This window comes from Helianthus annuus, chromosome 2 (assembly GCF_002127325.2).
Source record: "Helianthus annuus cultivar XRQ/B chromosome 2, HanXRQr2.0-SUNRISE, whole genome shotgun sequence".
NCBI classification, from domain to species: domain Eukaryota; kingdom Viridiplantae; phylum Streptophyta; class Magnoliopsida; order Asterales; family Asteraceae; genus Helianthus; species Helianthus annuus.
Genome location: NC_035434.2, coordinates 63,162,785 through 63,186,733, shown reverse-complemented (window position 1 = coordinate 63,186,733; position 23,949 = coordinate 63,162,785). Strand labels below are relative to the sequence as shown.

The following is a 23,949-nucleotide window of genomic DNA, read 5'->3' as shown; positions in this document are numbered from 1 at the left end:
CATATGGCTTTTAACATCGCTTGTGGTTTTTGGTGACGAGGTAGAAGTTGATGGTTGCGAACACGGAGACGGGGATCCAACAGGAGTTTTAGGTTTCCAATTTTTTGGTGTCTAAAACACCTCCATTTGGTGGAAAAACTTTTGTTTTTCTTTGAAACCTGTTTATGTTTGAAATTTTTTTATTTCCTGTTTAGCATGATTCCAGTCTCTGTCAGAAGGCTTTGCTTTGGGAGGTCCATTTTTGGTAAAGTGAGAGTGCATAACCTTCTGATGATATATGTTCCTAGAGTAGTAGGGATGTTGAACACAATTTCTTGCAATGTGTCTCGAAATTCCACAATTAAAACACGTTTGCCTTTTTAGGAAAAGACATTCAGTTCAGCTTGTGTTATTCTCGAGAACTGATCACGTCTTTTCTTTTTATTTGACGCTGAGTGCTTGCGAGGATGCTTGATCTTGGATGAACCCGACTCACAGCTGTCAGCACAAGAGTAAGCATCAGCAACTTTACCTTTGAGTTTGGCTTCTGATTGCCTGAGATTTGGGTTTTCCCTTTGAACATTCCTTTTCTTTGGCCTTTTGTTTCTACGTGACCGCTTTCTTTTAGAGAGAACAGATTCAGTAGGTTTTGCTTTGTTAAGGTCACCTTTGGGGTTGATAGTTGAACTGTCTGTGGAAGTGACTTTCACAGATTCCCTTTCCTCAGAGACCATGTTCTTAGGAGTTTCTGCAGAGAAGGTTTCCATGATAATTTCATCTACAGTTTCATCGTCTGATTCATCTACGGAATTAATTTCCATGAATTCCTTCTCCATAGGTTTCATGTTTCCATAAGTATCTGCAGAATTCGACTCTATGAATGTCTCTTCTTTAGCCTGATCAACCTATGAGTTCTCGACATTAGATGATTCCGGTAAGTCAGATGACGAGCAGTCTGTGTCTAAAACAGTTTGACTGTCTTCTTTTGCAGTGCTGCTAGATTCTGATTGTTCATCACAATCGAAATCTTTGGAAGATTTAAGCTCATTATCTGAGATTCCTCGAGCCTCTGTTTGATTGCCAAGATCGTCAGATGACCCCTGTTCAACCACAATTTTTTCGTTATCACAACCAAAAATATCAAGTTTTTCATCATTGTAGGGAGCTTTTGATGTATCATTCGATGTTTCAGGCATACTAGCACAATTTCCTGAATCATCAGAATTAATTTCTGAGTTACTTGAAACAGATGTCTCAAGTTCCTCAGTCAACACATTAGGCTCTCCTGTCAAAACATCTTCAACATTTTCAACATTTTCAACATGGTCATTTTTATCACAAGCATAATCTAGAATAATTGCACCAGATTCATCAGTCTTAGTGGGAACACCCCAAGTCTCAGCAAACCAAGAAAAAACATAGTTCCAAGCATAAAGGTCATTTTTATCAGTAATAACATTATCAACAGCACGTTGATGTGATTCATCATCCTCTTTAGACTTCTCTTCAGTTCTTACTGACTCTACACATGAACTAGAACAATTAGTATTTTTAACAGAATCAGAATTTTGTGAACATTCCTCCATCTCCTCTGCGGATGTGTTAACTGGTTTCGTTTTTGTTTCAGCTACTGCTCTTGTATTTGTTACTGTTTCATTTTCGTGATCGGACTTATCTGCTGATTCATTTTGAACATTTTCATTTTTGACAAAATTCATTGGTTTCTTGAAATCAGCTGGTTGACCATTTATAAAATCTGATGGTTCATATGGAGCATAATCACTAGGCTTGCCATATATCATTTTATCATAATTTTCCATCTCCTGCTCAGTGATAGGCAGCCTGGAATAATTATGATTATGTGGTGGCAGAACCTATGTGTATCCCAATCCCTTTCCCTTATTTTCTTTATAAGCAAGTTGCACATTGCACAGATTACGAACAGTGTCACTGGAAGTATCAAACTTTTTGATGTTTAACTCATTTTGTTTGTACTTTCTAGTGAGGAGCTCTAGCTTAGCCTTCACAGAGTCACATTCAAGAGTTTTAACTGTCAGTCTATGTTTGTAGTCGTGAACCCACCATTGCTGTTGATTCACATCTCTGTGAAGTTGAGCTATGTCCTTCTTAAGTGATTCAATCTTTTCATAGAGAATTTTATTATTCTCTAAAAGACTGATGTACTTTCTCATCACAGTGTTGTAATTGGTGATTAATGCTGAGTTTTGAGATCTCAGCAATGCAACTTTCTTCTACAGTGTTCAGTACATAAAAAGGGAATTTACCGTCTCGGAGAGTGATTTTGGTTCCTCAGTCATCGCCATCAAGCACTGATGAACCCTTTCCACAGCAGCAGTTTCAGACAGCTTCATTGATTCCACTTGAGCAACTGCATCAGCCCAATTGAACCTATTATGCTCCTGTGCAATCAATGCCCTTCCAGCTCCAGAGTTTCCCTGTCCAGTTGAAGTCGAAGTCTCAACAGGCGTGACAGGAACCATAGACCTTTCCTTGTTCCTTTCTATAGCTGCTTGAGTAGCTTCATATCCTGCTAGTGCCTTCTTGCAATCCCTAGCAAAGTGTCCCAGTTCATAACCCTTGTAGCACCCCAACCTGTCTCTCAGCCTCCAGGATGAGCATTCGTAGGACGACCCCCATATCTCTTAGCAAACTTTTCTGCCTTAAACGCTGACATAGCCATATTCCAAGCCACATCTAGTTCATCCAAGTCTTCTTCCACAACTTGATTCACATCTGGTGTTATCTCACTTGAGGGCATGAGATCTCCAGCTAAAAAGGCATTGAAACTGGAGATCACAGAAACTGCGAGAGTAAGTTTTTCTTCATTTTGTTTAGTCAAGAAAGCCAAGTGTTCCACTGAAGGTGATTAAGGGGTATTTTGAGGTGCAAACTGGGTGGTCGAACCAAAAGCAGCATTAGCATGTTGTGGTTGAGGCTGAGATTGCGGTTGCACATTTGTGGTGTTGAAAGCAGGAGCTTGAGAAGTAGGAAGAGACATTCAATACACATAGTTGGATTTTGGTGCAGCAACAGGACTGAAAACAATGTTTGGATTGTGATTCATAACTCCATGAACAAGACTGAAAACCAGATTTGGATGAGCTTGAGACATCAATGCTGCATTGTTGGGGCTAGTCATCCCAACAGCCATCAGAGAGTTCTTGTGATTCATTTCTCTTTGCTGATTGTTGATCTCACAAGACTTGATAGTAGCAATCAGTTTCGTAAGTGTCATTTCATTCAGATCCTTAGTACGCTTGATCATATAAAAACCTCGACATCCCATCCTTTGGGTAGAGAGTTAAGCAGTTGACGATTCATTCCACTGTTTGAAATGTTGATTCCAGCAATCACCATCTGTGACACGAGTTTGACAAATCTCCTAATCTGATTCTCAACAGTTTCCTTATAGATTTGATTGAATGAATTGAACTGTTGGTTCATCATGGACTCTGCTAGCTTTCATGTCAGCATTTCCTTCAAACAAATGTGTCAGTTGATCCCAAATTTCCTTTGCACTTTTGCAGTTCCGAACTCCAATTGAAATGTCCGGACCAAGAGCCATTGAGAGAGTTCCATAAGTAGCTTCATCCTCAGCAACGACCTTTTTGTCTTCCTCAGTATAAATGCCTTCGGGTTTTGGAATCTGGGTCTGAGGGTCATTTTCAGTAGAGTACATGATAGTGCGTGGTCCATTCTTGATGCTTCTCCAAACATGAGGTTCCTTTGCCTTATAGTATTGCTCAAACCGAAACTTCCACTCATAGTAGTCATCTCCGTACAAAAACCTTGGAACTTTGGTAGACATCCAATAACTTGGTCAAGTTCATGATGGAAAGCCAAAGAGCGAGTCTGAATAGTAACAAGGGTAGAATTAGCGAGATCAGCTGCGGTCACAACGCCGTTCATAATACCGGTTGGGTTCAACATGATGCTTGTTTAATCTGAACAATGGTCCGAGATGAAGAGTCCGAAATGATGTGTCCGAGATGAAAACAAATCCGAGATGAAGGGGTCCGAGATGAACAGTTGTCCGAGATGGGATCTATCCGAGATGATATGAGTCCGAGATGAAACACAAGGCAATTTTCAAACACAATGATCTGAGATGGTTAAACACTATCCGAAATCTGATAAACTCTATCCGTGATCTGATGATGATGATCCATGATCTGATGATGATGGTTCGAGTGGGATAATGATGATCCGAGATGGCTTGATGATGATCCGAGATGGGATGATGATGATCCGAGATGGCTTGATGATCATCCGAGATGGGATGATGATGATCCGAGATGGCTTGAAGATGATCCGAGATCAGGCAATCTTCAAGTCCGAGATGACTAATGATGATCCGAGATGACACGAAATGCTATGAAGGCAATCCGAGATCAGATGAAGACGGTCCGGAATGAGCAGAAACAGTCCAGAAAGTGCAGAAACTCGGAACAGTAACAACAACAACGAACTATAGAATCGCGATATCAGAACCGATCTTGGAAAACAGGTTCGCAAGGCTCTGATATCAATTGTAAGTCCCGAAAATCCGGATCAAACAACGATATCAAATAATCACCAAGGATGGGCGGAATCCAAACTTGATGATCTTCAAGAAATCAAGAACAAGAAGATGAAGATTTGAAGAATTATTGATTCAAATGCTTAAATTTGCATACAATATGAATTGTCTACTACAAGTTTCTAAAACAAGAGAACCTACCCTAAACCCCTATCCATCATTAACTATTTATAGTAAGGGGTTTCCCCCAAAACCCTAGGCCCATTATCCCTAAAGCCCACTCTAATACCCATCTTCTAGAAGCTTGATCCATTAAGTAATTATCCTACTAATTCATAAACCTATAGGGCCTAAGACTACCCCACTAATTTCCATAATCTATGATCGCATCATCAAATCTGTTCGCTAAAGCCCCTGACGGTGTCCCCGAACAACCCAGCTTGGTCATTAAAAACTCGAAAAAACTTTCAATCACCAAGTTTTTTTCTAGAGACTCACCTCGTCATAGCGATCGAAGGATGCATTTTTTAGGCATTTGTTCTGGATCAATTTGAAATTTTGCACCATGGTCCCTTCGTACGAACCTGGGTAGTCGGTTCGTACGAAGCTAGTTAGTCGGTTCATACGAAGCTGGACTGCCGGTTTGTACGAACCTAGTCTCTTCGTACCAGAGAAGCTGATCTTCTCAAGAACATTTCCAAACACATTTTTCGATCCAGAATCTTTATTTATATGAATTTTATGATGAAACTTTACAGGATTGTGTGAAAATCAATTTTGAATCTAATGATGTCTTCAATATCAAATTCTATCCGTGAATTGACCTTCAGTTTGATGTTTATTCGACGTTTAACGTCAAAACCTCCAAACACTCCAAAAAATTTATGAGCGTAGGTGATTCAATCAACTGTTAGATCGATTGAATCGATACCGTAGCTCTGATACCAATTGAGATTCTAGGATCCGATAGGTTTGACAGAGTTTTGGTCTGGAAATAACCGGTTCGGTGAAGTATTATTGACTAGAAAGGAGTAGAAGTAGAAACGACACCGAACAAGTCAATTTAAACTGGTTTCTATTCAATGTTTGAAGTTAAATACCCGTGAAACCAGTTGGACATCATCTCCCCTCAGGGAACCAAAAGCTTGTCTAACACAAGACCCCAACACCCATATATATAGGCATCATGCCTTCGTATGAACCTTGGTTTGGTCTTGTGGCTTCGTACGAACTGACTAAAGTGTCCGTTCGTTCGAAGGAACTGTTACATCACAATACCTTTCAGTTCGAACCGGATTTCACACTATTCTATACAATATTCAACACACGCTCTATCTAGCCTATTCACACAGTAGCGGATATACTAAATATGCACCAACATGAAGAAAACACAGAAAATGTTTATCACAAGATGGAGAAAATTTGATAAACAGAAAATTGATCAGAATTCTGAAGACTCAACAGAAATCTCCTAAGTTTACCAGAAATTTGGTAAATTTATCAAATTTTGACCGAGTCAATAGAAAATCTAAAAAAACTTCAAATTTTCTATTTCTTTCACAAACTTGCACATACGCCACTTCAACAATATATTTCTGTACGTTTTAGTAGAAATTTCTTTTCCTTCTTCTCTTTATCTATAAATTCATTATTTATCAAAATCTCCAATTGAAAATCTCTCACTTAGAGTTGTTTGCGCCACATAGTAGAAATTCTGAGCAAAATTTAATGCATGCTTTCACTCTCTTTTTACATTCAAAACTACAAACGGTGAACAGTGTTCCCTCAAATTTATAGATGAACAAGAACATTTTCTCTCTCTTTTTACTCACAACCACTTTTCATAAAATAAAAACCAACCTCACATAATTTGGAAGGTTGGATGTGAATGCTCTTAGAGCATTCATATTGGACCCTTCATCTATATCTATATCTAGGGTGAGATTCCTGTACAAAGTGTATTTTACTACAAAGTGTAGGAAGTGTTTTAGACCATTGGATAAGTGTTTTTAATGGTTGAGATCATTTTGATACATTTAGTAATATTTATAATTTAAATAAGGACTTATTTATTTGATGGAGGGTAAAAAAGACATTTGACGTGTTCTAAAAAAGTAAATAACTATCATTCCATATTAGAAACTTTCGTCTTTCTCTTTCTCTCTCTTACTCTTCACCTTGTTCAACTTGTTTGTATTGGAAGTCACTACCCATGAATTCAAGAGAAGTTATCTTCACTATTATTTTGATTGTCATCAAAATTCTATCTCACTTCTATTTTAATGTAGATATTTTGTGTTTTATTTGAATTTGAATGTAGACAGAACCATCGATGGTATCTTTTAATAATTTACTATTTTTTTATAATCTTGAATCCATGTAAATAGATGATTTTATTTAAATAATATTTAATTTAGTTCTTTGATTAGAGTCTCTTGTATATGAGCGATGATAATACTTCTTCTCTTTAGACATTAGCGTGTTTTATGTGAGGAGTGTGTGTTTAATTGTGAAAACCACTATAACACAATGCTAAAGAAACTAGAAACTGATAAAACACAACGTCAATAAATAATAAAGTTTTTTATGTTTCGTAATGTGTGACGAGTGTGTTTAATTTTGAAAACTGATATAACACAATGTGAAGAAATGATAAAACACAACGTCAAGAAATACATAATTTGTTTTATTTCAGAATCAATGGTGGATATGAAGGATGTAACTGTCGATTTTGAATAGTTAAGAAGTACATAATTTCCATAAAAATAGTCTTTTATTGTTTAATAGATATATTTTCCAAAAATAAAATTATTCATTAAATTACCTTTATGCCCTTTAGTACAAAATCCTTAGACTGAGTGTAGTGGGGCAACCTTTTGAGTGGGCGTCTTGCGACACGTGGCGCCACGTCACATAAGAGGATTTTGACCAAAAAAGGGGGAGTGGGGCAACCTTGCTGGGTGGGGCGTCTTGCGACACGTGGATTGATTTATTTTGTCTTTTTTTATGTAAAAGATATAAAAAAAAGTCCTATTTTTTATAAAAGTCTTTTTTTACTTCAACCAAAATAAAAAAATACATCAACTAAAAAAAAATTACTTCAACCAAAATAAAAAAATACATCAACTAAAAAAAATTACTTCAACCAAAATAAAAAAATACATCAACTAAAAAAAAATTACTTCAACCAAAATAAAAAAATTACTTCAACAAAGGTTATATTTTTCTCGAATTTCTTGCTTCATTTGCTCGGCTAAAGCGAGCTCGGCTCCAGTAAGGTTTGTCGTGTCGGTTGTTAATATTTGCAAATCAAGTGCTTTTTGACGACTTTCTTTCAGCTTTAGCTTTCGGTCCCCGCGTTCTTTTTTTAAGTTGATCCGTTGTTGGCTCGTTTGCAACAAGCCGTCTAACTTATTGGTCACTTTTTCGAACGTTTCGGTGTAGTCGATTCATACACCGCTAGAAGACGGTTGGGCGGCTTTTTTGGCCCTATCTCGGCCAACCGGCCGTCGTGGTGGTTGAAAAGCTTCGGCCTCTTCATGTGGCTCTTCGTTGTCTTCCTCAACCAGCCGTCATGTTTTTTCCTTTTGATAGTTACAACATCTCGGGTCTTCGGTTATTTCTAGCCAAGCCTTGGACAAGCTCATTTCCTCGTTGGAAGTCCATGGTATCGGTTTGGTTTTCAAGCGTTCTTCACCCGGTGTTTTCCTCTTGTGTGAACGTTTCTTTTTTTGAGGTTCAACATCATTTTGACCGACATCGAACTGGGTCTCCAGAACTTCTTCGTCATCTAAATCAACCACTAGATGGAATACAAACAAAGAAAAAAAAACATATTCTTTACAAAAAAATATCTAAAAAATTTATACCATTTTGTTGTCTCGATCCTCCAACGTTTTGAAAACCACCGGGTTGTTGTGTGTTTCAAGTGGTGAACCCCATATGTTGCGGTATGGGCATATTGTTGTAGTATACTTGCGGTATAGGGCTAGCAACGTGCATATTATTGAAATAGGCGTAAAAAGCGGGGTTATTTAAAACGTTTGGGTCCGCCATATCGGGTTGTGGATTGGAAGATTGTGTATTTTGGTTGAAAGGAGGGATGTTGTGGGGATACATTTTGATGAGTTGATAGAAGATTGGTATAAATTTTGATGATTTGAGAGAAGATTGTGGTAAAAATGTGTTTGATATGAGGTATTATTTATAAAGGTTGGATTTAAAAAAAAAAAAAGCTTGGCCAAACTATCCGTTGGCAACGGATACATTGTGGGAAAGTGTGAGAGTTGGGCGACGTGGTTGAGTCGGGCAAGAGGGGGTCGCCACCCAAGTCGCCCCCGGGGGCGGTGTTCCAGGCGATACCAGGCGATCTGGGGGTGGGAGTCGCCCCACTCCCCTCAGTCTTAGATGCCCCATGTCACTCTTAGAATCCTTCCTACACTTTGTAGCCAACTCTCACCCTCTATATCTATATCTATATAATTACACTAAAGTTTACTATGTGATCTCTTTTCTTTTTAATTAAATAATATTTTTTATACTTTTATTATTATCTTTTCTCTCTTCTCCACTCACAACTATTTTCAAAAATATTAAAAAAATTATAGATGATGAACAGTGTTTTATTCAAATTTATTGTTAAAAAGTAATTTTTTTTCTCTACTAAACTCAAAACTACTTTATATAACACAGAGAATCCACTCACAAATGCTCTAATGTGAAAGGTTTTAGGGAAAATGTTATATATAAATAAGCTATTATATATATATATATATATATATATTTTATTTTAATGGTAGAGGTATTTTGATAATTTAGTAAAAATATTAATTAAGAAAATCTAACAGAGTTATTCAACTTGACTCAAATTTTTGCAATTATTATTTAGACCTAAGTAGTTACAGTTATTAAAATTAGGTACTCAGATAGTTAAACTTTTTTATTTGAAGCTAAGTGGTTAAAACTCAATAAAACCCAAACAGTAATTTACTCAAAAAAAAATATATCGTTCAAATAATAATAATAATAATAATAATAATAATAATAATAATAATAATAATAATAATAATAAACAATGTAAAATGTAAAAGGTATGTTTTTTTATCATTAGGTGATTGCAATAATACCCAAAGATAGTGGAATTAACACTACTAGAAAATACACATTTCTTGACGCACATTGTGCGTCATAAAACGGTAATTATGACACACAAAAGCGTGTCGTTGATTGAGGAGTCATAAAATTAACATGACATGCATTTGTGTGTCATGTTTTTATGACACACATTCATGACACTCATTTTATGACACCTTTTAATGACACTCATTTTATGACATTTTTTAATGACACACGTTCATGACATGCATTTATGACACATACGTATGACATTCGTTTACGCGTGTCATGCTTTTAATTGTTTAAAAAATGTTTTTTTATAAAATTACTAATTTACCCTGGATACATATATAATATCAAAAACAATAAATCTATTTTATAAAACAAATACACATATATATACCAAAACAACCCATTACATAATCATATGTCAAGTGTATTACAAATATGTTAATGTTAACAAAAAAAATTGTTTATCAATACATTCGTCAACACCTAAAATATGGTTTCACTTAACAATAGAGGTAACCGTATAAGTCGACCAATCTTCGCGAATGTCATCCATATCTGCAGCCGAGTATTCCTCTACTCTTCCCCCCAACCAAGAGCAAATGTGACACCTTGTGGCAAAACTTTTCGTATTTTCTTTGAAGCAATTTCCCACGGCAAGGCCCATGTTAGCAACAAACCAAGCCAGGCTTCTCGAATAGCCATGTACATCATGAACCTACCAGCATTAATATGGGGAAAAATCAAATCTTGTTGAGCCACGTTAGAAGAGTTGTGTAACAAGTCTTTTTACATTTTTAGTATGACCAAAACTTGTCAGGCCAAATTGAGTTGTCCCGAAAATCAATTATTGTGTATTTTAAAAACATTTATATAAATAGTTAACTGAGTTGATTATAATTAAAAAACAATACTTTTACAGAATAGCCAATGAAGGCTTGCATTTCTCTAGGAGATAAGGTTCAACTCACACTTGGTGAAGAGTGAGGCACTGGTGGGCAATGATAGGAGACCCAGAGAAACCTGGGTTTGATCCTTGAGCAAAACGGGTTTTACCAATAATTTCACCGTCATTCCTACGAGCGGGTGGGTTACCGGGTTTTCCCCGGAATTGGTGGTGGACTCAGGTTAATCTCGGAGTACTCCGTTTGGTCCAGTTAGTACCCCGAGAGTACTCAGGATTGATTATGTTGGATGTAAAAAAAAAACACTTTTACAAATTACAAAAAAGTCAAATCTTTGAACAAAATAATCATAGAAATCTATCTTTGGAAAGTTTTCAACTGATTTTATGCATTTAGCTTGTAAAGATTTCATCATTTAGGGGACTTTATACATGACTTGCAGGTGGGTGAAAAAATATAAAAAAGTAAAGTAAAACACTTTCAGTTTAAAAAAAAATCTATACCGCTAATAGCTGCTTGCCTTCCACACCAAAGTTAGTTAGAAGGGAATTTGTATTAGCATAATTCAATGGATGAAACTACTTTTAACCTTGTAGGTTTCATGCCTGCTCCTGTCTATAAAAAAATGTTTGTTCCAATATTTCATGCCAGCCCTCTTAATATAAGCTGCACGTTCAAAACAACTAATTAATAAATAAAAACAAATGAATTAAAAAAATATATCAATTGACTACAACAAAACGATGCAATTTTGCTAAAGCAATAAGAACCCCATGCTTACAACAAACCCAAAGATACATACATAGCACAATAAGCATACAAGTAACAATAAACTTGCTTTTATATATGAACTAGCTACATTAAAACCTCAAAATAATTCTATAATTTGGGTGAAGCATTTCATCGAGCAGTTGGTGCGCATCTTTAGACCTTCTAGTTTTGAAACAACACGACTATAAGCATTACCCCTAATTCAGAAATTATATGAGAAACTCATAATCAATTAGCTTCAAGGCTTTGACATGTTGATATAGCAAAAATCATACATTGAAAGACAAAAATACCAAGACTGGATATCTTACCTAACCGTATGAAAGTGAGGGTAACATGAGGGGAATGTTGGGTAACATAGCAGCAACTGTAGGTCGGAGTCCGTCGGACGGTGTAGAGAATAGTACAAGTATCATTGAGTAAAACGAAAAGGCTGCCCGACTGTTAGGCGACGGTGATTCGCTAGCAGGTGATAGATTTCGGCAACCATCGATGAATAAGAGGGTCCATTTGGAGGTGGAGAACACAACTAGAGAAAGCAGAGCGGTGAAGTTGTAAAGATGTGGAGGAAATTTCAAATTTGGTTGAAATCATGGTCTTTGGGGGGAAACGAAAAATTAGCAGGGGAATTTTTAAAATTTTCTAGTAGATAATGGGAGGGAACAAGTGTGAAAGAAAGTTTAAAAAAGGATCATACTAGGACTTGTATAAATTTAATTATTGTAACCATATATTTTTCAGAAAATTGGGTGATACTATACACACCCCCTCTATTTACTAATTACACCCCCCTATAAAAACATCACATCCATCAATCCATCCATCAATCCTTTGCTTTTTGTTTTTAGTCTTTTTTGTCTTTATGTTGTCTTTTTATTATGTTTTAATGTCTTTTTGTTATTATTATTATTATTTACTATTAGTAATGAATTATTATTATTATTATTATTATTATTATTATTATTATTATTAAAATTGAAAAAAAAAACGTGTAAAATGATCATCATATTATTGGTGCCTCAAATTATTGATATGCATTCATGTATAGTCGTACACCTACTTTTCTTTAAGCTTTATGACCCTTTAAAAGAGGAGCTTCGGTAGTAGCCTTCGCTCTCTACAGTGTTGCTTATGGATGTCACATACAATACGAACAAGTATAAATTGCCTTTTCTTGAAATTGTTGGTGTAACTTCTACCAACAAGACAATCTCCATAGCTTTTGCAGTTATGCGTAAAGAAACAGAGGAGAAATATCTTTGGGCATTAAACTGTTTAAAATCAACTCTAGATGAGAGGAGCATTGTAATAACCCTCGGTAAAACCAACACCCTCATAATAGTTATAATAGTTCTGACACCCTAATATATCTTAAAATGTCTCAATATGTCTTTATATGCACCCCGTATGTGAAAACCAAGCCCGAAATACGTTATAGTTTATAAAAATAAAATAAAAATCTGAATTTAGAGCTGAGGCGGGCCGCGTAGGATCCCACCTCAAGCTCACGCGGGCCGTATGAGAGCACTAACCGGACTCCGTTGAATTCTTTAGTTCAAGCGGGCCGCGTAAGCTTAAGCTTACATTAACGTGGGCCGCGCGGACTCATAAAACGCGGATACATCCGGTGCTGACACGTGTCGACACCGTGTCAAGTCTACTTGGTGACCCAGCCAAGCTACGCGTTGACCCAGCGTTGACGCGGGCCGCGTAAGCTTGGCCTTTCTTTACGCGGGCCGCGTGGAGACTCGATTACAGCCCTATATAAGAGGGCAACGGGCCTTCAGTCTGTTTCGTTCATTTCTTTCAACTCTCTCTCTCTAAATTCTAAATAGTGGGCATTATACCCGAGTCCAATACACCCTAAATAACAATAAAAACTAATAATAAATACTATATCATTACTACTACTAATAATAATAAATATAATAATAATAATAATAATAATAATAATAATAATAATAATAATAATAATAATAATAATAATAACTAATCTATACTATATAATAAAAGAAACCACTTTCGTGACACTTGTCATCATATTAGAGCATCTCTTATAGATAATTATTATTTTAATTTAATATTTTCTAATTAATTATAGATAATCCTTCCACTAAATATTATTTAGTTTAATATCTTATGGATAATTATTATTTAGTTTAATCTTCTTCTAATTTATAATATTATTTTGAGTAAATTACGATTTTGGTCCATGTGGTTATATCACTTTTATCCTTTTAGCTTAAAAAAGGAATTTTTTAACATCCGAGCCCCCAACGTATTCTTTTCTAACCCTTTTGGCCCCTAACACTAACCTCATCCATTAAATGTTATTTTTAACACCTGAGCCCCCCAACGTCTTCTTTTTAAACCCTTTTGGCCCCTAAAACTAACCTCATCCATTAAATGTTAGGGGCCAAGAGGGTTAGAAAAAAAGACGTTATGGGCCGAAAAGGTTAGAAAAAAAAAAAGACGGGTTTAGATGTTAAAAAATTATTGTTTGGGCTAGACGTTGGGGGTCAAACAGGTTTTACGAAACTTAATATAAAATTAACTGATATACAAGAAGTTTTTAAGATATAACTTTTTATTATTTGATTTATAAAATTATATTTATTCAATTCGTACAATACACGGGGTTTTTTAAGGATATAAATTTTTTTATTATTTAGTACATAAAATTACATTTGTTCAAACCGTGTAATACGCATATTTTTAAAGATGTACTATTTTTATTATTTGGTATATAAAATTATATTTATTCAACCTGTGTAATAAATGAGGTCTTTAAAGATGTTTTATTCCTATTATTTGGTAAACAATATTACATTTATTCAACTCGTGCAATACACGTGTTTTAAAGATATAACTTTTTTATTTGGTATATAAAATTACATTTATTCAACCCGTACAATATTGTTCTTATAGATATAACTTTTTATTATTTAATATACAAAATTATATTTATTCAACCCGTGCAATAAAGAAGGTTTTTAAAGATATACTGTTTTATTATTTAGTATATAAAATTTATTTATTCAACCGTGTAATACACGGGGTTATAACCTAGTTAAATAATAAACAAATACTAAATAACTAATAATTAAATAAATGAATAAAAAAAGACAACAAAAAGACAAAACAGGCTAAAAACAAAAGCCAAATGATTGATGGATGTGATGTTTTTGATAGGGGGTGTAATTAGTAAATAGAGGGGGTGGGAATAGAATGAGCCTTCAATTTAATATCTCAGTATAATATTTTGTTTATTTTTTATTTAATAATCAATTTATATTTTTTAAATTATAAAAAAGAGTAATTACCTTTAATTTTTTTAAAAGTTTAACCATTGTACAAGTTCATCCCACAATAATGTTATAAGCTATCGTTTTGGACCCTAGGTTTGAAACTTTGAATATTTGCTAACAACTCATTCTTTTTCCTCTTAATTGTAGATCTAAGTTTATCTTTTTTGTTTTTTTTCAACCCAATTTTATGTTTAGTTTTAGTTTCTTTTTTCACATTTTGTGATGTGTTTTCAAACAATATATAAATATAAGTTTTTTTTTTCATTTTCTATGAACATTTTACGATTGAAATGAAAAGGTCACTAACGAGTCTTATAGACTAAATCAATAACTGTAATTAAACATCAATAACCATAAGTTTTTTTTTTTTTATCATTTTTTCTACCATTTTGTGATTGAAATGAAAAAGTGTTCAAGTTACAATAGAACGAGGTTGGAATGAAATGTAAATATTTTGAGATTACAAAACCTAAATTAATGATGTTGTACTCTATTGATATAAAAAATAATAATTTAAGAATATGACACTAATACATGACATACATAATTTGATGGTTTCTTATTTTTTTTATGACGCTAAAAGAATGACAAAAAAAAGGAGTGTCATGAAATTAATTTAAGAAATTTAGAAAATATAACATGACACTAATATGACTCTAAAAGAATGACACACAAAAAAGAGTGTCATTAATTTATCAGATTTTATGATTCATGACATTTATTTTGTGACACACGCTTTTGAATGTCATAAGATGAGTGTGTGTCATCGTTCGCGTGTCAAGATAGTAGTATTTTCTAGTAGTGTAACATGCACCCAAAACATAACTAAAAATACCATCAAAGAGTTAACTTGTGTAGCATGACTATATCTATATGAAGTGTGTAGTAAAAGCGTTGTTCCCTAAATGATAGAGGGTTTCTAATCACTCAAAAGAACGTTGATGTAAATTTAAGGTTATGGTTACATTTTCCACGGTGAACTAAAATCACTAATACAATGATCTTCAAAGCGCGATGTTGTCGCCCAACTGGACTTCGCCGGAGTACTACAAGCAGATCCGGGCAAGGGACTTGCACATCGCGATCGCGTAGGTACCTCCGTGAGAAGGTTTCCGTCTTTATCATAGTAAATTACACCGGAGAAATCCAGTGGTTCACATTTATCTCCCATAAGAATCTCCTTCTGCCATACGCCTTCATTTTTTCCGGTTTTCTTCTTACGGTGGCACAATCTGATCGCTCTATTGCTTATGGAAGACATGAGTTTCTTAGACTTTGTCGTTGGAATATTGGTCTTGTTTTTCAGGTATTTTGAAGATTTGATTGCGTGTTTCGCGTAGCGGATTAGTTTGCTGGCTACGGATTGCAGAACGCGGGTGGATGTACGGTTAGTGGTCATTTTGGATGATGGTGTTTTGATTATGTTATGAGGGGGATGATGACTGATGAGGGTATATATAGGGTTATTGAAGGTGACTGACCATTTCCGGTTATTCTATGAGGTTTGACTCCTTTTTTCTCTTTTAATTCCTAATTTTTTATTATATTAAATAAATCCTTGTTTCTTTTTTGTATGGAAAGGAAATATAAAGTTTATTTCTAGTAAATATGGTATGAGTTAAATGACTTCTTTCTTTTTTATCGTGAATTGGATCACTAATGGATCACTAAAATATCATCGTGTCATCTGCGAAACCACTTGATCATATCCGGCTCCACCAGGCATAATTTCTATACACCAATTTAAAAGAAAACCCAATAAATATGAGAAAACCCCTTGTGGGAATCGAATCCAGGACCTAGTTACAAAGCCTTATCCCGCTCTTAAAATACCACTAGGCTATAAATCCATGGGCGTTAAATAACTTCTTAATTTAGAATAACTAATATTAGTAACATTAGGAATGTTTTTACTTTAATCAGTTAATTCCCAAAGGAGATTATTGTTACTATAGTGATTATCATATGAGATTGAAAATTCAATTAAAATAACCATCTATGGAAATGTAATAATGTTGCATCATTTATGCAATAGCAAAGAAGTACATAATCAGATATGTTAGTGGATGAATTTAAGGCAAGAATAGATTGTTACTATAGTGATTATCATATGAGATTGAAAATTCAATTACAATAACCATCTATGGAAATGTAATAATGTTGCATCATTTATGCAAGGCTATAAGGTATGGGATCATGATTGAGACATGATTTGTCACCTAACATAAATGGAAGACTACACCACCCATTTGAAAGATCCATCATAATTTGCATGAATTAAACCATGTCAATCATGGTCCTCATTTCCATTTTTTAATAAATCATTTCCTTTTTTCTTTATACAAAGATAAATTAAATAAATAAGGGGCTATTGGTTTGGGTCATGACCACACCCTTAGGGTCTGTTTGGTATGACGTAATGGAATGGAGAGGGAATGGAATGTAAGAGGTAATGGAATGAACGAGGTAATGGAATGTATCATTACCATTCCATGTCTTGTTTGGTTACCATGTGAGAATGAAATGAATCATTACTTTGTGTTGTTTGGTGGAAAGAATAGACGGAGGAATAAAATTGGTGATGAGTGACGGCAGTCGGTAGTGGTGGATGGTGATAGGTGGCGTTCGGAGCGGTGGTCGGAGGAGGTGGTGGCAACGGCGGTGGGGTGGTGGTTGGGGCGGAGGTAGGTGACGGCGACGACAATGGTGGTGGGTGACGTCGACAGTGGTGGTCGGTGGTGGAGGTGGGTGGCGGGTGACGGCGGAGGTAGGGGTGGGTGGCGGTTGTGGCGAGGGGTGGTGGCGGGTGACAACGGGGGCGGAGGTATCGACGGTGGGAGACAACAAGGGCAGCGGTGGGTGGTGGCGGTGGTGGTGACGGCTGGGGTGGTGGTGGTGGTGGCGAAAGTGGGTGACGGTGGCGGTGGGTGGCAGCGACAATAGTCACAAAGATGGTTGTGTCGGTAGTGGTGTCGCCCGTGGTTGGCGGTGGAGGTGGTGTCGTGTGACGGCGGAGGTGAATGACAGTGGTGGGTTATTAAAAATGATAATAATAACAATAATGGTAAAAATTAATAATAATAATAATAATAATAATAATAATAATAATATATTTGTTCCATTCCTTAAGGAATGGAAAAAAACACCATATCACAAAGGAATGAAAATTGTTATATTTGGAAGGTTTACATTCATTGTGGAATGCCCCATTCTATTACCACATGATAACCAAACATGTTTTTTTTTCATCCCATCGGAATGATCCATTCCATTCTGCCTTCTATTCATTCATACCAAACGCTAAGGGTAGTGGTTTTGGATGAGGATTAGAGATGAGTTATACGGCACTAACATGGAGGGTCATGGTGGTCATGACCAGTGGCGAAGCTTGAAAAAAAAGTTCGGGGGGTCGGAAAGTAATGGACCTAAAAAATTTTCTATCGCGTAGTTTCGAGGTGTATGTTCGGGTCGGACGTCGGTGATTCGATTCGGGTCGGGTCAAACATTAATATCAAATAAAAAACGTTCTCAAACATTAAAAAAGAAGTTATCATTTTATTCTAACACATAGCATAATCTAATAACAAAACAAGTTAACAAATCACCCTAAATTTCAAACTCTAATTTCTATCTAAATGAAATCACAATAAGATTAAACAAATAAAATTAGGCATAGTTACAGAAAGATTCAACAAGTTTAGGGCAAAAATTCAGAACAATTTCACCCCTAGTTTCAACCTAAATCACATAAATTGCAGCCTTAAATTAAACTTAAAGATAAAAAACACATACCTTTAACCTTATGAAGATTGGATAGGGTGGTCTTTTAAGTTGGGCTATATAATGATTTGATCTGGGTTATATAATATACATTCTAGGTAGTGTTTGGTATGAAGGAATGGAAGGTGGAATGGAATGGATCATTATGATGGAATGAAAAGAAACATGTTTGGTTATCATATGGTAATGGAATGGAGCATTCCAAAGGAATGTAACTCCTTCCAAATATAATAATTTTCATTCCTTGGTATGTATGTGTTTTTTTTCCATTCCTTCAAGGAATGGAAAGAAATATGTTGTTATTATTATTATTATTATTATTATTATTATTAGTATATTTATACTTATACTTTTATTTATATTTATATTTATATTTATTAATATTCATACTAATATTAATATATATAAAAAATCTATAACATTAATATATTATTATTATTATATATATACTTATACTTTTACTTGTGTTTATATTTATATTTATAAATATTCATACTAATATTAATATATAAAAAATCTATAACATTAATATATTATTATTATTATTATTATTATTATTATTATTATTATTATTATTATTATTATTATTATTATTATTATTATTATTATTATTATTATTGAGACAATTATATTTTTGTCGTTTTTAATACAGTTGTGTTTCGTTACTTCATCTTTTTTTGTTTATCAAATTGTACAAAGTAGTGATTCATTATATTCACATATGAGTAACCAAACATCACAATGGAATGGAATGATCCATTTCATTCCGTTGTCCATTCCATTACCTCGTCCATTCCATTCTCTCATCTATTCCATTACCCCATACCAAACAGACCCCTAGTATTTTACCAAATATAATGATTTGGGCTATAATATATGGACTAATTAAATATTTTATTTGGGCTATATAGATAAAAAAATTAAAACCGGGGGGTCAAAAACGTTATACCTGAATTTTTTTTATAAAACCGGGGGGTCGAAAACGTATATACCTACAAAATCCTATACGAAACGTACATATATAACACTACTGACCGAAAAGTTCGGGGGGCGGGCGTCCCTCCCCGCCCCTTAAATGACCACACCCTATATAGCCTAATAGGAAAGTACATAATCAGATATGTTAGCGGATGAATTTAAGGCAAGAATAGATTGTTACGAACATATTAAATGGAATACTACTAAAAATGGCAATAGGGGTGGAAATTTAAGAATGAAAGGTTTCCTCGATTCCTTTCAATAGAAATTCTTTAATTTTCAAATAACATAAAAAAATCATACACTCATACATCATATTCTAGTGGGATTCTTTTGCACGTTGTGGAGGGAATTCACCCAATATCAGTTTGTTTCATTACAGTATCGATACGGTACTAACACTCATTATATATAGTAACCAAAAAGAATTTTTAAAAAAATTAGGTCTTAGTGCCTGACAACATATCGACATATGTTTACATCAATCAAAAACCACAAAAACCGACACGTGTTTTGTATCGATAAAAAAACATAAAAACGAATGTTAGTAACGGTTCCGATAATACCAATACTGGTACTGTTTTGTGCGGTAGAAATAGCTATTGAACCTTGTAAAGAACCAACATACCAACATATAAAATCAATTGTCCTTCACAGATAAATAAATATTTAAATCAAAGTGTTCACAATTTATTCTCTTCATGAAAAAGAATTGTTGGTTAAAATATAGTGAAGATTCATGATGTGCCATCAATCTATTATAAAAGTTATTTGGGCCACGTGTCAGTAGATGAAGGCATCGTTTTTCCTTTTTTCCTGCCTAACAGTACCACTGCCTTCTTTTATTTATATCCTCCCTCATTTACTCATTTAGGGCTTCCCACTTTCTCTCTCCCTCTGCTCTGCTCTATTCCGATCGATTTTCAGATCCTCTTTCTCTCTGACGTTTATCCTTTTCCTTCTCATTTTCATCTCCTCAACATCGTACGACAGTGGTTACTTCTATTGGATACATCTGCGTTTGAAACCCTAAATCATGTACCGTCGACTGGTTGAAGAAGAGAATAATCATTTAAGATCTATTTTTTCATTCAGAACTTTTATTTCGTTTTATCTATTTTATCATACTGAAAACGATGAACCCTTTTGTACCCTCAGAAGAAGCAGATCTCCTAGGGTTCCTTATCGTACTCGATGAACCCTTTTGTACAACTCCTCTTAATTGTTGACACTGGTATGTTCTAATAATCTTTTTATTATTGTATATATCTGAAATTTATGAATAACTCTGTTTGTAGCTTTTGATTTTGTCTTTCCTTTGTTATTGTTTATTCAGATGCTTGGTTTGTTGTATCATGTGATTAGGAGTAGACTGATTTTGATATGTTTGTAGTTTATGTCTTTTACAAGCTTTTTTGTTGATTTTTTCACCCATGTTAGTAATTTTTTATGCTCCTATGTGACACTTGTGCTCCGTAAACACACACAATGTAGGACACTATCTTTTATCAAAGAAACAATGTGTTTTAACCTCAAAAATTTGTTTATTTTGGTTTTACAATTTCACATTTTGATTCTAGTTTATTTTCAAGCTTTAAATCGCTTTCTGGAAAGTTAAACGCGAACTGATGCGTAAACGTACTCAGTTTAATGCGGCAACACACTCCGGAACAGTGACATAGGCTTAACATACCTTAAATAACTTTTAGATAACTTAGAAATAAGTTTGGAAAGCTTTGGTGTGTCAAAAACAAGTTTATGCACACTCCGGGACCATTTGTGTCAAACTGCGAAAGTCTGCTGATTCACATGGTATTGCACATTCCGGAACTTGATCATAAGTTAAATATGCCCTAAATATCTTTCACATGGCTTAGAAATAGGCTTTGAGGTATTTGGTGCTCAAAAATATACTTTCTTGATCAATAGGGACTAAAAGCGTCAAAAAGTGCATAAGTTTGCATTTTCGCGCATAACTTACGTTCTGAATATTTCCGGACATCCAAAAATTTATGTAATCATTAAAATACTTTATTTTAGTGATTGACATGATAAAATTCCATTCGTCGCGTAATTTGGATCGTTTTTCGCATTCTTTCGTGTTTCGTCGTAATTAACCGAACAACGCGACCGTACGACCAAACGAATTGACATCCGAGATATTTTTGAGCATGTTTCATGTCCCTTATGTTTAGGTATCATTGTAGAGCCTTGAAAATGGCTTAACGTGCCTCAAACGCATCAAAAAGGGCCTTAGAAGCATGCAGGGACCATTTCTACAATTACTGAAACATGTTGTTGATCTGTGGATCTGAGTTGGCCCGTGTAAGCCCCCCTTAAATCTTACGTGGCCTGCCTGAAACTCCCAGATCAGCAAAAATGGTTTCCAGCTGATTCCAACACTTGCAAATGGTTTTTAAGCTTCATAGGGGCTGGTTTGGGATGCCCATAGTATTCTAATTCAGTGGGTGCAAGTGTATGGTTGAGATTGAAGCTCGGTTTACGAGGAACGATCTTAGCGGTTCTAGAAATCCTATATATACCCATGCTCTTCATTGTTGCAACTCACACAATCTGATCTATTTGATCTAAGTTAGGGCTTAGCACCTCATACCTGAGCAAGTTGGATCTAGATTTCCATTCTTGGACCCGTTGTAAGTATTCCTTCGTTCTTTTACGCGTTTATAGTGTGAAAGTCAAACTTTGTTTGACTTTCTGTATTGACCAGTTTATGGTCAACACGAAGTTCGTTTGAACTTCATAACGTGAGCGTAATCACGATGGTTTTAGTCTCTTATGACTATACCTACTGATTACCACGTTATTTAGGCATAGTGAAGAGTCGTAGTTTTGGCCAAAATGCATATTCTTGCGTATTTTGTAACCAAACTACTTTTAGGTATCAAAACAGTTTGTTTTGATACCAAACCTGTTTTCAAACCTCGTTAAACATGTTTTAAAATGTTTAGCTCGTCACTATAGGTTTAGTGCTTGTGTAGAGTCGTAAGGTAAGCGATCTAATCAATCGCTTAGATTTACGAACCCGACCCGTTTGGTCGATCATTAGGATCCGACCAAACTTATAATGTGACCATAATTGTATAGGGAATAACCTTCCGAGGTTATACCTTATGGTCACTTCGTTTAGTGAGTTGTATGATAGGTAGTTTATATGCCTTAGGAAAAAGACCAAAATACCCTTTTTCACATAATTTCATTTTAAGCATATGTAACACATGTTTTGAATCTAAACAGATTATATAACATAATTAGATATGTTAAGGCATATAATACTTGTCATAGGACTAGTTAGGCGTCTCGAACGCGCTTTGGCGCGAACGACGCGTTAAAGTGGCGTAAGCTACCTTAACGGATCGTAATGGGTCGTAAGCACTTAGGATAGGTTTCATTTTAGAATGTAGGCTTTGTTAAACCATAACACATAAGTTCCGATACTCATTTGGTTTACATGACCTCATTCTACCCGATCTTCCGATTTAGGTGTCAATTCCCTAATATAGTGTCTGTTACCCTAGGAATCGCTCAACATTTGAACTTTTGGTCTTTTGAGCTTTGTTATACCTTTTGAACCAGGACTATACCCAACCCCAGGCGAGTACATAGTTCCCCTCTTTTACTGTTTTCAAATGTTTTGGGGTGATTCATATGTGCAATCTATTTGTTTTCAAAATGTATGGCATACATGTGTTCACTAAGTGCGTTTATGTGTATTATTCCGATTATGCAAACGTTATGTTTTATTCTTAAGTGATCTACCTATCTTCATAGTTAGATTCATGTAGGATATTTGAAGTACAGACTTAGATCTTGCTATCTTCATCGTGAGATTTTTAAGAAGTACTTTGCAGACTCAATGGTTGGTTTTTGTGTAGTTTGTTGGTGATTTAGATAACGAAACTAGATAATACAATAAGCACATGGTGGATACGCTGCTGGTACCTCCTATTTATAAGTGTGCTTATTGTATTACCTTTCGTGGCGTTATCCCGAATCACCATTAGGATTTAGGTTGGTTTCAATTCAATAATTCAATATGATAAGAACCCAGGATCCCTGCAGTATCTATCTATCTTCATAGTTAGACTCATATGGGATGTTTAAAGTACCAACATTGGAATCCTTTATTGGATTCATTGTGTGCTTTAATGGGTGTTAAGTTAGACAATGTGATAGAACCCAAATCCTTATATCATCTATCTATCTTCATAGATTGATTCTTGTAGGATGTTTAAAGTACTGATACTAGAGTCCTTGATTGGATTCATTGTGTGCTTTAATGCGTGTTCACAAGTTGGTTGGTTTATGTGTTATGTGGTAGTTGTGATTTAAATAACGAAACGAGTATAATAAAATAAGCACATGGTGGATACGCCGCTGGTACTTCCTATATATAAGTGTTCTTATTTTAATATTCTTGTAGCGTTATCTGGATCACTTTAGGATTTTGTGTACAATTGTTCATTGTTGGTAACAAAATCTTTGTAGAATCTTCCATATTCTTATGTGTTAGATTCTTAGAAAGATATCTGAAGTATTATCATGA

At 34.9% G+C, this 23,949-nt stretch overlaps 1 long non-coding RNA gene across 1 annotated transcript; it reads right to left on the bottom strand.

Annotated features, from left to right (window-relative positions):
* Positions 1–10,041: 10,041 nt before the first annotated feature.
* LOC110904294 lies at positions 10,042–11,958 on the bottom strand. Its single transcript, XR_002572464.2, has 3 exons — positions 11,631–11,958; positions 11,052–11,214; positions 10,042–10,361 (listed from the first exon to the last, which is right to left on the bottom strand). It is a non-coding gene; the product is annotated as an uncharacterized LOC110904294 (long non-coding RNA).
* Positions 11,959–23,949: the final 11,991 nt, after the last annotated feature.